Here is a 14,072-nt window from a genome sequence, read left to right as displayed (position 1 = left end):
CCAATTAGAATACCATTTCAGTGATTGAGATAAGATATGAGAGAGACTAAATTAAGCGTTGGCAGTGGGGAAAAAAGCTAGAATACACATAGGAGAGATATTACAGAAGTATAAAATGCTGGCTGGATAGGGCAGGGTGGAGGTGAGGGAAAAGAAAGAGCCTAAATTGATGCTTGGATTTCTGATTTCAGAAAGTGGCTGAATATCCTTTATAATAAAACCCTAATATGCAAATCTACCAAACAGAACGACTGGTCACTATGATGCACACTTACCACCAGGGGGCAGATGCTCAACACAAGAGCTGCTCCCTGGTGATCAGCCTGCTCCCACAAGGGGAACTCCGCTCAGCAAGAAGCCAGGCTCATGGCTGGCAAGTGCAGCGGTGATGGCGGGAAAGGTTCTGCAGCAGCATTAAGGGCCTAAGCTGGCAAGCAGACATCCCCGAAGGGTCCTGGATTGTGAGAGGGCACAGGCCAGGATGAGGGATTACCACCTCACCCTCGAGTGCATGAATATCAGGCATCGGGCCTCTAGTGGTACTATAAGTGACAGAGAATTCAGAAGAAGCAACAGGTCTGAGGGAAATGTTGAATATGTGGATCTCAAGTTTCCTGTGAAGTCCCTGGGCTGGATATTTAGTCATTATAGGTTCTTGATAGTATTCATATTGCTCTCTGAAAAGATTGCTTATTGTTTCTTATGTATATTTAATATCACAGTCTACTGCTATGTATTTAAGATGCTGCCATCCTTTACTAACTTCCTACTTTTAAAGTTATCTCTTTTACTGGGATGTTCACATGTTCAAAAGATATTTTCTTTTTGTATATTTTGTATTTTTAGGGCTGATAATGGATTAAATACATTTTGGGATATTTTTTAAATAAAAAAATTAGGTTAATTACTAAAAATACTGATTTTTCTGAAGCTACTAAAGCTTCCTGTATTTTCTAGGTTGGACCTTCTATAGAGTTATTGATGAGTTTCTTGAGATAATCCATAGTGAAATTTAAAATGCTTTTCAAATAATTAAAAAGTTTTCTATTTCTTTCATACATGAATTAACTGGTAAGAAAGTTGAAAATATAAGATCCTCATCCTTGAGCTTACAGTCAGTGTAGTATCAAGTATATAACTTAAATTTCACAATGATTACTTAAGTAGAGGTTTGAGATGTCATTGTTTTCATCTTAAAGGTTCTGAAAGATTGAGGCTTACCACAGGTTGTATAGTTGGGTGGATGCAAAGCCAGGCATGGAACCCAGGCTTCTGCCTTTTGTGTTAGCACACATTTCTCCTGACAATCTTCACTTTGACATTCACACATCTAAACACTGCTATTTTAGGATTTTACAAATTGGCTTTTTAAGTAAACTGTATATTAAAAGAAAAAAAATAATGATAAATATTTAATGCTCTATTTAAATATTTCTCCTTAGTCTCCTTGTCCTCTTAGTTATCACACCTCACTAATAGCTGCACTTAGAGGTTATGCATTAAAAAAACCACTAAACTTCTTTTTTTTAAATCTTTCTACAAATCTTGCTATTGTTGCATGCTCTTGATTTTCCTTCACACATCCAGGCAGACTCGCAAGAATTTTGTTTGTCGAAAAGCTTTAAACAGACTGATCATTTATTAAACGATACAGATAGGTTCCATTTTCTCATGAAGGTTTTGTGTTTTGTTTTGTTTTTTAACTCTGACAGTTAGGTGGAAATATAAAAACCTATCCAGTATGGAAGAAAACCATAGCACATGCCTGGGATGCACTTAAACATTTGGAGTATTGACATGGTTCATATCTACTTACAAAGATTAAAGATGTGTTTTAGAATTACAGGAATATAAGCCATATTGCACTTTGCAAAGCAGATTAACACCCCTAAATTCAATCAGTAAAATTGTACAATGAAAACATATTCAGGGTAAGAGAAAAGAAGGTCCCATGTTAGGGCATCCTTTCAGGGTCATATTCAAAATGGACAAAAACAAACACACATGAAGACTGATTCTGGCCAGAAATCTAGGGTCTTGTCAGAAAAACTATGCTGTCTGAACAGGCTATGGGTAGCAAGTAGGAGTCAGAAGAGTGTTAAGGATCAGGAATATCGAAGAATGGACAGTTCCTCTGCCTGTCTGAGGATTACCTTCCCTTACTCATTCTGAAAATCTATACTGAGCATCGACCAAATGCCAGACTCAGGGCCAGTTACCAGAGGAAAATGCAGCCGCAGCCCTCAGCTCAACTGTCCCTGTCTGTCTGGTTAATTTTCTTTTATTTCCCTTTCTCTTTTTCAATTCCTTTACTGACTTTACTAACATAATGTGGACCTAGTTTGTGTTAATGTTTGAGTGCACTCTGGGGTGTTTATTTTTAATTAGATATTTAACAAAGTTTAATTGCCTCTATTTTTTATTGCTTCTGTAGCTAATGTTGTAGCAGGTTGATTAAATATTAAAAATAATAATCTAAACTCTGATGCTGTCACTGAACAGATGTTGCTTTTAAAGTAAGGATTAGGAAAAATAATGTTTTTTGTTCTCTTGAGAAAGCACTTTTTCAGCCACAGGGTTAGTTTTCCTTTTTAACTGTCTTTAATACATAAAATATACTATTGCATAAAATTAAAAAGTTGCAGAATAGTATAGTGTAAAAAGTAAGCCAGCCTCCCACCCCATTCCATAATCCACAGTCCCTTTGTGCAGAGGGAACTATTGGGTGTTGTTGAATATAGCCTTACAGAAGTCAGTGTACAAATAAGCAAGTGGTAGTATAATAGACACATTTGATTTTCCCACACACACAGATACACAGTTTGTAACAAGAGGCCCGGTGCACGAAATTCGTACACAGGGGTCCCTAAGCCCAACCTGCACCCTCTACAATCCCGGAGCTCTCAGGGGATGTCCTACTGATGGCTTAGGCCCACCTGGGCTCTGTCTGCTGGGCCTGGGGCTGTTCCCGCTGCCTCTGGGCTAAGGAAGCCCCCAAGCCTTACTATCTGGGCTCTGTTTGCTGGGCCTGAGGCTTCCCTGCTGCTGCCAAAGCCTCCATGCCCAGCTGTCCGGGCTCTGTCTGCTGTGTCTGGGGATGGATCAAAAACCCCTCCAGAGGCAGATCCAGCCTCGCTGCTCCTGTGGACAGGCTGGACACTCCAGCAGCAGAGCTGAGGGGACTGGGCACCACCATCTTGTGGCTATGGGGGCCACCATTTTGTCACAGATGGATGGTTAATTTGCATATTACTCTATTATTAGATAGGGTGTTTTGTATATAGTATTTCAATGCATGAATGAACCATACTCTAAGACATTTATGTTATTTTCAATCTTCTGCTATTCCCACCTTATACAGGCATCATTTCACACTGGAATAATAATAATGAAAAGACAACTTTCTAATAGTGAGATTGTTGAATCAATGGGTTTGCTCATTTAAAAAGTTTTTAATTGTGGAAAAATAGACCTATCATAAAAGATACTACCTTGACCGTTTTAAGTGTACAGTTCAGAGATATTAAATATATTTACATTGTTGTATAACCAATGTCCAGGACCTTTCATCTTGAAAACTGAGACTCTGTTCCCATTAAACAACAACTTCCCATCCCCCTCTTCTCAGCCTCTAGCAGTCACCATTCTTCTTACTGTTTCTATGAATTTAGCTACTCTAGATAAATCTTACAACATTTGTCTTTTCAACTGGCTTATTTTACTTAGCAAAACATCTTCAAGGTTCCTGCATGTGGTAGCATGTGACAGGATTTCCTTCTTTTTTAAGGCTGAGTAATATTCCATTGGATGTTCATACCACATTTTGTTTATCCATTCATCTGTCAGTGGACACTTGGGTTACCGTACTTTCACCTCTTGACTCTTGTGAATACTGCTGCTACGAACATGATGTACAAATATCTCTTTGAGATCCTACTTTCAATTCTTTTGAATATATACTCAGAAGTGAAATTGTCATATCATGAGTTTGTGCATTTTGGCATTTTGTTTTTATTGCCAAGATGCTCTCCATAGAGGTTGTAATAATATATGTTCCCACCAACAATAAATAAATGTCTCTTTACTCATTGTGTGCTATCTAACTTTGGGATCTTTGTCACTCTGATAGGGGAAAATATATCTCATGTCTTTATTTATATTTATCTTAAAATAAGTAAAGTAGATCTTCCTTTTATATGTTTAAGATTGTTTTAAAATATAGTGTATTAATAGAAAATGTGAGATATAGGCAGGCCAATCATGAGACAATTGCCATTGAAATTATTTATTGCTCACAGTTCCTAAGAGAAAGGGGCTTGCATGTCTTGGGGGTCAGCATGGGGAAGCACTGGGTCAGTCAGGAGACAAGGAGAGGGGAGAATTGTGGGCCAGCGCCTTTATTGTGATTTCCTGGGGAAGGAATGGGTGAAGCAAGGTAGGCAGGCTCACAATTGGCTAGTATGAGTAATTTCAGCCGGCTCTGGGGCAGAGGAGGTATCCCTAGTTATTGGGTACCTGGCACTGGGTGATCAGGTCAAGTGTATAGTGGCCTGAGTGTGGGAACCTAATGAGGTGGCTGAAGAGTGTGGACTCCGGATTGGTTGGTTTGTATTTGAAAAGCATGGCCCCGGAGGAGAACTCAACTCAATGGTGGGGTGAGGGTGGGGGACCAATGAGGAAGGCAGGAAGCCAAAACTAGGTGACTCAGGCTTATTATCAGAATGTCTAGAACAAAGTGTATCCAGCATAAGCATGTAGGACAGACGTTAAGCACCAGCTTCACAGAAGCTGAAAGCTTGGTTAATACAAAGACCTACTTGTACTTCCTTTTTTGTGAATTCTAGTCACATCTTTTTCCCCATTTTTTTTAATTGTCTAGTTTTTTACTTATAGATTTATAGAAACTCTTGACACATTTAAAAAATGGGCCTTTATACATTTAGGAAATAGGTCATGTATAATCTGTGTGGCAAAAATCTTTCAGTTTGTTGGACCTCATTTGAGGGTTTTTTCCTATGTGAAAATGTATTTCTTATGTGTCTTTCTTTTACAGCTTCAGGATTTTGTGTCACACTGAAGACCTTTGTCACTACTCTGAGATGATAAATTCGTTTCCTGTTTTCTCCTAGTGTGTCGATAGTTTGAGTCATCATGTTTTAACCTTTGTTCTATTGGCATGTCTGTTGGTGTAAGCGGAAATAGGAAGGAGGTGCCAGCAATAAGCGTAGACCATAATGCCAATCTGTTATCTTCTGAGGCAAAATTTCTTTCCGTATTCCCATCCCCTACATACCTGGCTGGAGATCAACAGGTGTACCTGGGCGGCATCAGAGGTATGAAGTGAGGGGTTCAAACCTCAAATGAAAAAGACAGGAATATTGCTATCTGTAAAGATTATGTCAGACAGGCTCAAACTGTCTTAAACCTTAATAGTTTGAAAAGAAAAATCTCTAATTGACTGGTGGAAAAAGGGGAAAGTGGGTCCGTAAAATTGAGTCTTAGTTCTAGCTCTGCATGTACTAGCCATGCAGCCTTCGGCAAGTCATTTAAGTTCTCGGAACCTAACTTCACTCTCATAATACATTTCTCAGCTTATGATCCTTCTGGGGTACCTCCCTGCCTACCATAGTGGGTTTCACCCTCTTTTTACACTACATTTATCACTTTTTCCAGTGGAAATCTCACACAAAAGCACAACACTTAAACAGATTTGGATGTGCTGGATGCAGAGGTAAACGATGCAGAGATGATGGTCCTCCGTTCTCTTCCTTCATGTCTACTGTCTCCACAAGCACCACTGCCCCAAGGCCCTGAGCCCACTGGTGGAAACCCACACTCTCTATGGATAGTTTTGTGACTGGGTAAAACTGAGCCCTCTCCCCCACCTTCAAACCCATCTAAGCACAGCCAAAACACATCTGCCTCCAGAAAGCCTTGACATGCAATTAGACTATACTGAGGTTTCTTTCGGGAATCAAAGAGGGAGTTCCACAGCACATCATATAGCAACACTTCGCGAAAATTCCTCATCACAAAAGACACCTTTCCCGTATCCCTTAATTCCCCCTTTTAAAAACTTCTTCGGGAAGTTGCTTTGTCGCCCTCATGCTGCTTTCCCAGCTCTGTATTGCCATCCATCTTCTGCTTGATACCTTTGACGATGTCATTGTTTTGTAAAAACAGTCTTCAGAGTTCCCTCCAGTGTTTTTCCCCCCACCACCCAGCATTGGATCATCACCTCACAGGCCCAGGCACACAGCTGAGCAATCAGTAGGTGGCACGGGAAACGGCAGATACTTAGATTTGGATTTTCCTTGCCCTGTCATAAGGATTAAATGTCGCCTCCCTGACTTTACTCTATTCTGATCCACCGTTCCTTTCTTCTTTTGGTCTCTGTCCCCTGTCACATACCCCATGCACCAGCTGTTTTTCTAACTGGCTCCTATTTTCCAACCTGCTGAAGCCTTTGCTCATGCTGTGCCCTGGGCAGGAGTACCCTCCCCCATGTTTCTGTGCTTTAGAATTTTACCCTCTTCAAGCATTCTACTTAAAAAAAAAAAAAAATTCTTTATTGATTAAGGTGTTACATATGTGTACTTATTCCTCCATTACTCCCCCATCCTCATCCCCCCATCATGCCTTCACCCCCCTGTTGTCTGTGTCCATTGGTTAGGCCTATATATATATATATATATATATATATATATATATATATATATGCATACAAGTCCTTTGGTTGATCTCTCCCCCTTACCCCCACCCTCCCCTACCTTCCCTCCAAGGTTTAATGGTCTGATCAATGTTTCTCTGTCTCTGGAACTGTTTTTGTTCATCAGTTTATGTTGTTTATTATATTCCACAAATGAGTGAGATCATGTGATAACCTACCTTTCTCTGACTGGCTTATTTCACTTAGCATAAAGGCATTCCACTTCTTGACAGTGTGATCACTTCTGTTTCTGTAATCTTGCATGGTGCTTGTACATACCCCACTCCACTTATTAATATTATTTTTTTCCTGTTTTTTAAGATAACTGATAGTAGCTTTAGGAACATTGAAAGCAGGAAGCCTCTGGTATTCTTCTTGATGCTCCTTGTGAATTCTTAGCTCCCTGTTGCACACGTAACCATGCCATTTTCAAAGGAATGATGTGCACAGTCATTAGTAAGGCCCTTCACCACAATAATCACACTACTGGATGGCTATTTTACAAGGCAAACTTCAAAAGGAGAAATTTCTTCAGAATTTCCGAATAGATTTTCTACATCAAGTCCACCTAAACTTTCAGATATTTACATGCTTAGTGTTAGAAATAGCATACCACATTAGAGTCTTCATGTGTCTATTCCAGTTTTTATTTTTGCTGGCTGAAGTCCCAAAGGAATATGCAATGGGGAAGCAATGATTTTAAAATATTTTTTAAAGCAAAACCCTTTTTTAAGTGAAATTGAGGTGGAGCCCCACGATGTAAAACAGAAGCAGAAATATTCTAGGTGAACAGTGTTTTATGCATCATATATCGCCCTGGCTTTTTTTTTTCATCTTCGTGAAATATGTCTGCAGACTTAAGGGTCTCTGGGGACACAGTTTGACAACCCCCTCTAGCAGTTTAGCATGTTAAAATTTCATTACTGTGTTCAACAGAAAAGTGTCAGTCTTCCAGGTCAATTTCCATACCTACCCATGATATCAGAGCCTCTCTAGATTTATAATCGTTGGTTTGATCAGATAAAGCAAAACTTTTGTTATAGGATAGAAATAAAAAAGTCTTCACTAACACCCTTCATTAGTAAATTATATTCACATTTTTAAATAATTATTTTATGTAACAAATTAAGAACTTTGGCGTTTACCAGAAAAATCTTTTAGCGTCCAAGGAACTTATAAAGTGCTTTGAATTTAAGGAGTATATTCTCATCAGTGAATTCTGCCACGTAACCATGGAAGTGAAATAGTGTTTGGAGAGCATAGAAACTTGTTTGCCTTTTCTGTCAGAGTTGTTATAAATTCTGACTTAACTGCAGGAAGAAAATAATGTTTAAACACTAGGTTAAGTAGGGACATTTACATACTTGGAAAACATATTAAATTTTGAAATATCTCCTGCCAACAGAATATTGTGTAAAAAAAATACAAAAAGAGGTGTTCCATCCTAACTGGAGATTTCATTGGAATCATTTCCCACTTTATAGATTTACATAGAAAGCCAGAGTAGGGGTGATACTGAGATTTGCTCTATGTGGATGCTTCACTGTGGAATCCCCATGGGTTATTTATCACAGAAAATTAGCCCACTTCATGTGAAATGCACCAAGAAAGCCAGGACAGCTGAGAATGGATAATGGTCCACACATGATAAACAGTTTGTAGATAATAGGAGTTTGTTGATTTTTTTTTTCAGGGAAAACTTCAGTGGTGTAAAACATTACCTCTTTATTGCAGCATTAAACACAGCAAACAGAGATAACATTGCAGATGCTCCTAGGAAAGTTGGCACTCAGTAAGTGACAGCTGCTTGTCATTATTACTATGTAGCAGCATGAATCTCTAAACAAAAATTAAACCAGGTCACTGAGGTTAACTGAAAAGAATTATGATGCTGGCATGGTTGAATGGGAACTAAATGGAAGCAACTAGTTTTGTGGACCCTTTGTTTATAAACCCTCACAACTAAGCACAAATTATTTGCTCCTTGTCGGAGATGAGAAAAGCCAACTGATAGAAGCTCAACAAAATTTCAGATTCAGATGCTGCACCTTTGAATGAGGACTTTGTAACAGAGAGATAGTCTATCTAAAACAGCATCATCCTTAATTACTCAGAGGAAATCTTGAATGCTAGAGATTAAACCCAGATTTTGAGAGTTTAGAACTTTTTTTATTTGGAAAAAAAATATTCAAAATACTTTTATAAATATATAACACCATGTTATACACATGACAGGCAGGTGATAAATATTTATTAGATTGAAATAATAAATATAAATGTAATATTAGTTATTTTAAGGGGCTATCTACCATATAGTATACATTCAATAAATACTTTTTTAGTGAATTACAGATAAATTCACTCCAACATTTCTATTTCTGTAAGTCTTAGTCCCAAGACATTTCTGACTTCTTGGCTTTAATTAGTATAGCTGCTGTTGAATCTAGGTTGGTGTTAATCAAGCAAGCCATTAGAACCAACCATATCTGCTCACACCAGCCCATTGAATTAAGGATTCCTGGTAAATATATGAACTAATTCAATCACATCGAAATTCTGTTTTTTCTTCTTTAGTCAAGCAACCTTAAAATATGTCCCCACATGTGTTTCCCCAGTTCTCTGCTGATATAAAGTAGCATAAAGGCTTCTCCTCCAATTTGATTATAATTGACATTAGTGCACACCCTGCTCGCAGGTCTGGAGAGGCCAAAAGAGAATTCAGGTTACTTCCTCATGAGAAAAAGTAACAGTGTCTTTCAGCAAGAAGAGCCACTTCAAGGAGCAAGGGAAGCTCAGTCACTCTTGGGAATTCAGCAGACTCTGAGCTCTTCAAGGATAGCCAACTTCTCTCATTTCTGTTCTCACTCCCAACTCTTCCCAATTGAGCAAAGAGACCTATGATTCAGCAGACGTTGCAACGTGGTAACACACGGAATGAAGTTACAGTTTGGATTCAGCCAACTCTTGCTTGTTATCTCAGGGGAGATTTGGAATTGAAGATGGTTTCCAAAGGGATCTTCAGTCTGTAATTTTTAAAGATTAAAGTATTCATGAATCTTGTGAGATTAAAAATTAATTTCAAGGTTAAAATATAGTATAAGAAGTGTGGAAATACTTTTTTTTTTTCTTTAGAAACTCAGGTAGGACAATCACAGTCCAGAACAGCCATGTACCCATGACATGTATCCAGAGGCTGTTATCAGACTGGGAGCCGGCCCTGCTCCAGCAGGATCTGGGACCTGTTGAGTGTCAGGAAACCTCCAGGTTCTTGATTAGCACAGGAAATTTTTAAGACATGAGCCCAGATGAAATTGAAAGTAAGTTTATTAGATCTTGGAGAGTCAAGCAAAGGAAGGACTCTGGAGACAGGATCAAGGCATAAGTAATCCTGGGATGAGCTGCTGCTGCCCATTGCTCCCCTGGGTGCAGGTCTCATTGAGACCCTTAGAGAATAGGATAGAAGCAAAGTACTCACCTGAGGAAAGAGAGGGAGGGTAGAGGCGGGGCATGCTTAGTGCTCAAAGAAGAGCATATGCTGGCAACCTGGGTCCTGGGGGTTTTATGTATTTTCTAAAGGCAGGAATTTTAAGGAGGTCCCAGGGGAGGATCTCACAGAATATTCTTTAGCTCTCCAGGTGTGTCATTTAGAATGCTGATGTAGCAAAAGGAGCATATAGTTGGTTCAGGGGTCATTCTCTGGTTAGTTTCACCTCTATCTTGGATTAGTCTGGCTCTGGTTTTTTTGTTTGTTTGTTTGTTTTGTTTTGTTTTTTTATCTTTCTCCCTAAGGCAATTTAAACCATTTGCTTTTAGGCATCTTTGGTTAAGAAGAATAGGGTCTTGTGATTTATTTATTAGCTGGCCATTAATTGCTTAGCTATTCTGGCCATTTGTTCAACCATTTGTCTCAATTTTCTCCATCTGCTCTTAGTATCTTTGGGTAGGGAGGGTTGGCTGGCTATTAGTTGCTCAGCTACTCCAACCATTTGTTCAGCCATTTGTGTCAGTTTCCTCATTCCACTTGCCAGGGAATTTTATTAGATTCTTACTAGCCTTCTTCAGTTCCAGAAACCCTTCTAAATAGTTTGCCATTTTCCCATACCCAATCCTGTAGTTTATATTCGATCTCTCTTGCCATATTTTCCCCTGACTTCAATCACTTCTCCCCATTATGTACCATCTGCCAAATCCTCTGATTTGAAAGTCCCCACTCATTCCCCAACTATAACTCTGGCTTCTTTAGACTTTATCCCTCCTCTATGCTAATGAATTCATGAACCGCTTTAAATAACAGCATTCCTATCTCAAATTTCCTTTACATCCTAGACAAACAGATTGATTTCAGGGTAAAACCTACTCAACTGTTGAATAATGTGATATATAAGAAAGAATACAGTGGAACCTCAGTTCTCAAACTTAATTTGTTCTGGAAGGCTGTTCAAGAAGGAATTTGTCCAAAAACCAAATCATTTTTTTTTCCCATTAGAAATAACGTAAATTGAATTATTCCATCCCAGACTCCCAAATGATTCTATTTTAACCTCTCTTATATACAGTACATGTTTAATGTGCTGTTTAATCTATAAATAAACACTTCTTAAATTTACCAAACCACCCCCTACTGGCCTTAAAGGAATCACTTTCAGCATTCCTTCCAGGGGTGTCTTTCAGGTCAGCATGTAGCATCTTCACTTGTTCATATTAATATATCACTGCTTTGGAAACGCTGTCACCAGCTAACTGCTTTATGTTTATCTGAATCAACAACAGTTTTTCTATCTCTTTAATTGCCTGTGATCATTGTTTCTTTCATGCCCTTAGCAACATTGGCACTCTTGATGGCTTCCATATTTTAAAATTTTGCTAGTCATTGATTTTGGCCAGCAACAATAGCATTCTTTCCTTTGTTTTGTTGCCTTAGAGAGACTTTTTGTCATGCTAAGTTATTGTCAGGTCCAATCTTAAAGTTTGGCTATCCAACTGAGACATTTTTGTGTGAACAACTTGGTTGAGAACCAAATTGTTTGAGATGGGAGACATTTGAGAAGTGAGATTTGATTGTATTACAATGGTAAAGGGCAGTGGTCGGCAAACTGCGACCACATGTGGCTCTTTGGTCCCTTGAGTGTGGCTCTTCCACAAAATACCACGGCTTGGGTGAGTCTATTTTGAAGAAGTGGCGTTAGGAGTTTAGGTTTAAAATATTTGGCTCTCAAAAGAAATTTCAATCGTTGTACTGTTGATATTTGGCTCTGTTGTTGACTAATGAGTTTGCTAACCACTGGTATAGGGCAAAAGAGGAGAATACCAAACTCCTTCTCATGTATTCGGAGGAGACTGCCCAGAAGAGATAATTATTTGGATGATGATGCTGGTGGTACATATGTACGTTCTGAGTGATTTACATATGGTATCTCATTTAATCCTCTCAATAACTCTAACAGGAAAATTCTCTTGTTGTCCACATTTTATCCTTGAAGAGACCGAAGAACAGTGAGATTGACTTTGCATATGATTACACAGCTTGCAAAAGGTGGAGCTAAAATTCAAACATAGCAAGTGTGGCTCCTGGGTCCCTGCTCTTAAATCATAGGTGAGGAGATAAAACTCAGCTGAGGTTTAGGATGGCATTCTACCTAAACCAACGCAATAGTTTGCACAGTCATGAAAATATGAGAGAACATGGTTTGCTCCAGAACACAGCATTGAGTGTGGCAGGAGTGTGAGTAGAGGTGGAAAAGGTCACGGAAAAGATAGGGAGAAACCAGTTCAGGAAGGGGCTTATTTGCTGGGTTTTATTGTGTAGGAAATGAGTTGCTGAAAGGTTCTAAATAGGACAATTACATGATCAGAACTGCGTTTTTTGCACAGTCCCTCTGGCAGGGATATGGAGGACAGATTGGAATAGATTGAAACTGGAGGCACAGGTTACTGTTCAGAAGCATTTGAGTTATCCTAAGGATATGATGAGGGCTGAACCGGAGCAGCAACATCAATGATGGAAAAGGTGGAGATGGAGTTGAATGCCTCAAAATGAAACTAAACTTTGTATTTCAACTGTGTCAACAGTGTTCTAATAGAGGGAAATAAGATAATGGTGTTCCTGTAATTGCCTCTGTGTTCCTGTTAGTGAAATAGCACTTGTTAAAAGTCTTGAGTCAAAGATATTGTCCAGTTAGGTTAATGTTATGCAACTTTTCAGACAAAAGTAAATATATAAATATTATTTCACAGACAATAATGTTTAATATTTTCTCATTGAAGAATTAAATAGATATGAAGATTAACTCTTGTATTTTACAGAGTTTTTGAAAGACATGAAACAAATTTATTTATACATAAAGAAAAATAAGAATTATAAACAAGATCTTATTGTAATGGCATTACCCATAAGGACCAGCAAATATTGTTACTAGAATATCTTCTATGCTTTGCATATTTAAGCTCTCTATCCATTAAACGGAGCTGTCATTATTTCCTTGGAGCATTACTGTTTATCAGAATAATTTGATTTTTTTTCTCCTCAACAATGAGTGAATCCCTTCCACTTGGAATTAGTTTTAGATTCTATTTTCAAAGAATGATAAAGCTCAGAAATAGTCTTAATTAAGATAACAAATATTGGCCATTAAAATGGGACCAAGACAAGACTCTAAAATAGACTATAATAATATATTGTTAATAGTAAATCCACGTTTATGAACATTAATGAATATTAGTAAATAGTTATCTTTCTTTTTAATAGTTAAGTCAAAAGACTCTTATAGATACCAACATGTTAAAGATTATAAAAATCTAAAATATATTTAATAATACGTGGCATGAAATGATTTTAAAAAGGAATTTCTGCCGAAACCGGTTTGGCTCAGTGGTAGAGCGTCGGTCTGTGGACTGAAAGGTCCTGGGTTCGATTCCGGTCAAGGGCATGTACCTTGGTTGCGGGTGCATCCCCGGTGGGGGGTGTGCAGGAGGCAGCTGGTCGATGTTTCTCTCTCATCGACGTTTCTAGCTCTCTATCTCTCTCCCTTCCTCTCTGTAAAAAATCAATAAAATATATATATTTAAAAAGGAATTTCTATGTTACAGAATTTTTTATTAGAAAAGTACCATCAAGTATAATGGAAAATAATATTTTGATCCTTTGAAATAAGATAGAATTATAGCTTTTGAATATTTACATGCACTAATGAATTATATGCCAGATTTTCCTGAAATGATACTTACTTCCCATTAAATCAGTGCACATTCACTATATGAGCTATTTTTCTTTAGAACTGTGAATATATTTTAAAATCTTGGTTATTGTAGTAGAAACAGACACTAGTAATGAAAGCTTGCATGTATTTCTATGACTCACATACAA

General features: G+C 38.2%; 1 protein-coding gene across 1 annotated transcript in view; it reads left to right on the top strand.

Annotated features, from left to right (window-relative positions):
* CCDC146 (coiled-coil domain containing 146) overlaps positions 1–14,072 on the top strand; it is a 104,127-nt gene that overhangs the window by 19,186 nt on the left and 70,869 nt on the right. The window lies entirely within an intron of this gene.

This window comes from Pipistrellus kuhlii, unplaced genomic scaffold, assembly GCF_014108245.1.
Source record: "Pipistrellus kuhlii isolate mPipKuh1 unplaced genomic scaffold, mPipKuh1.p scaffold_m20_p_10, whole genome shotgun sequence".
Lineage (NCBI taxonomy): Eukaryota > Metazoa > Chordata > Mammalia > Chiroptera > Vespertilionidae > Pipistrellus > Pipistrellus kuhlii.
This window is presented reverse-complemented; position numbering and strand designations above follow the sequence as displayed.